Genomic DNA, 3,155 nt, shown 5'->3' with positions numbered 1-3,155 from the left:
GCCCCATCTCTACTAAAAATACAAAATTAGCTGGGAGTGATGCATGCCTGTAAACCCAGCTACTCAGGAGGCTGAGGCAGGAGAATCGCTTAAACCCAGGAGGCAGAGGTTGCAATAAGCTGAGATCGCGCCATTGCACTCCAAGAGCAAAACTCTGTCTCAAAAAAAAAAAAAAAAAGGAAAAGAAAGAAAGAATCATAAAAATAGCCAACTAGCAGCCCTCAGAGCCACTCCACCTGTGAAGTAACCACTCTTTTATTCCTTTATTTCTTAATAAACTTGCTTTCACTTTACTCTGTGGACTCGCCCCAAATTCTTTCTTGCACAATGTCTAAGAACCCTCTCTTGAGAAGTGACTGGATCCGGATCCCTTTCCAGTAATGATTTGTGCACCCAAACTTTGGTTTCCTTAACTTGTGGGCCCACAGATGGTCAGCCCTCAGACTCTTGTCTCTTCTTATTGCAGGTTATACCTGTGACCTGGGCCCAGAGCTGTGGGCACAGCTCTGGAACAGCATCTGCAGGCTTTCTACCACTTGGCTATTCTTTATTTTATTTATTTATTTTTTTTTTTTGAGAGGGAGTCTTGCTCTGTCACTCAGGCTGGAGTGCAGTGGCGCAATCTCAGCTCACTGCAGGCTCCGCCCCCTGGGGTTCACGCCATTCTCCTGCCTCAGCCTCCCGAGTAGCTGGGACTACAGGCGCCTGCCACCTTGCCCGGCTAATTTTTTGTATTTTTAGTAGAGACGGGGTTTCACCGTGTTAGCCAGGATGGTCTCGATCTCCTTACCTCGTGATCCGCCCGCCTCGGCCTCCCAAAGTGCTGGGATTACAGGTGTGAGCCACCGCACCCGGCCTTGGCTATTCTTTAAAAAAAAAAATTATTGAGACATAATTGCACAGATTTAAAGTGTGCACTTTGATCAGTTTTGTCGTATTTGTATACTATGAAACCGTCACCACAATCAAGACAGTGAACACATCCATACCTCTCAAAAGTTTTCTCATGCCCGTTGTACTTCCTTCCCTCCTGCCATGCCCATTCTCAAACAGTCACTGATCTGCTTTCTGTCACTGTAGATTATTTGCTTCTCCTAGAGTTTTATATAAATGAAATCATATAGTATGTATTCTTCTTTTTTTTTTTTTTTTTTTTCTGGTTTCTTTCACTCTGGCCATTCACTTCCAAGAGATGATGTATTAGTCCATTTTCATACTGCTATGAAGAAATACCCAAGACTGGGTAATTTATAATTCTGAGCTGGGCGCGTGGCTCATGCCTGTAATCCTAGCACTTTGGGAGGCTGAGGCAGGCGGATCACCTGAGGTCAGAATTTCAAGACCAGCCTGGCCAACATGGTGAAACCTCATCTCCACTAAAAATACAAAAATTAGCCAGCTGTGATGACACACACCTGTAATCCCAGCTACTCAGGAGGCTATGGCAGGAGAATCACTTGAACCCAGGAGATGGAGGTTGCAGTGAGCCGAGATCATGCCACTGCACTCCAGCCTGGGTGACAGAGTGAGACTCGAAAGAAAAGAAAAGAAAAGAAAAGAAAAGAAAAGAAAAGAAAAGAAAAGAAAGAAAGAAAGAAAGAAGGAAGGAAGGAAGGAAAGGAAGGAAGGAAGGGAAGGAAGGAAGAGAGATTTAATGGATTCACAGTTCCACATGGCTGTGGAGGCCTCATAATCATGGTGGAAAGTGAAGGAGGAGCAAAAGCATGTCGTACATGGCAGCAGGCAAGAGCATGCTCAGGGGAACAGCCCTTTATAAAACCATCAGATCTCATAAGACTTATTCACTATCATGAGAATAGCATGGGAAAAACCCGCCACCCATGATTCAGTTACCTGCCACCAAGTCCCTCCCATGACACATGGGGATTATGGGAACTACAATTCAAGATGATATTTGGGTGGAGACACAGCCAAACCATATCATTCCTCCCCTGGCCCCTCCCAAATTTCATGTCCTCACAATTCAACACACAATCATGCCTTTCAACAGTCCACCAAAGTCTTAACTCATTTCAGCATTAACTCAAAAGTCCAACTCCAAAGTATCATCTGAGACAAGGCAAGTCCCTCTTCCTATGAGCCTGTAAATCAAAAGCAAGTTAGTTACTTCCTAGATACAATGGGGGTACAGGCATTGGGTAAATACACCCATTCCAATGGGATACATTGGCCAAAATAAAGGTGCTACAAGCCCCATACAAGTCTGAAATACAGTAGGGCAATCATTAAACCTTAACGTTCCAAAATGCTCCCCCTTTGACTCCATGTCTCACATCCAGGTCATGCTGATGCGAGAGATGGGCTCCCACAGCATTGGGTAGTTCTGCCTCTGTGGCTTTGCAGGGCACAGCCCCCCTTCCAGCTGCTTTCATGGGCTAGTGTTGAGTGTCTCCAGCTTTTCCAGGTGCATGGTGTAAGCTGTTGGTGGATCTACCATTCTGCGGTTTGGAGGATGGTGGCCCTCTTCTCACAGCTCCACCAGGCAATGCCCCAGTGGGGAACTCTGTGTAGGGGCTCTGACCCCACATTTCCCTTCTGCACTGCCCTAGCAGAGGTTCTCCATAAGGGCTCCACCCCTGCAGCAAACTTCTGCCTAGACATCTAGGCATTTACATACATGCTCTGAAACCTAGGCAGAGGTTCTCAAACCTCAATTCTTGACTTCTGTGCACCCACAGGCCCAGCACATTTGTAAGCTATCAAGGCTTGGGGCTTGGAACCTCTGAAGCAATGGCCTGAGCTGTAGGTTGGCCCTTTTTAGCCACAGCTGGAGCTAAAGTAGCTGGGATGTAGGGCACCATGTCCCCAGGCTGCATAGAGCAGGGGTCCCTTAGCCCAGCCCACAAACCCTTTTTCCCTCCTAGGCCTCCAGGCCTGTGATGGGAGGGGCTGCTATGAAGTTCTCTAATATTCCCTGGAGACATTTTCCCCATTGTCTTAGTGATTAACATTCCACTCCTCTTTACTTATGCAAATTTCTGCAGCAAACTTGAATTTCTCCCTAGAAAATGGGTTTTTCTTTTCTATCGCATCATCAGACTGCAAATTTTCCAAACTTTTATGCTCTACTTCCACTTGAACAGCTTTACCACTTAGAAATTTCTTCTGCCAGATACCCTAAATCATTTCTTTCA

Source organism: Gorilla gorilla, chromosome 5, assembly GCF_029281585.2.
Source record: "Gorilla gorilla gorilla isolate KB3781 chromosome 5, NHGRI_mGorGor1-v2.1_pri, whole genome shotgun sequence".
Classification (NCBI taxonomy): Eukaryota; Metazoa; Chordata; class Mammalia; order Primates; family Hominidae; genus Gorilla; species Gorilla gorilla.
Note: the sequence above shows the minus strand (reverse complement) of the source record.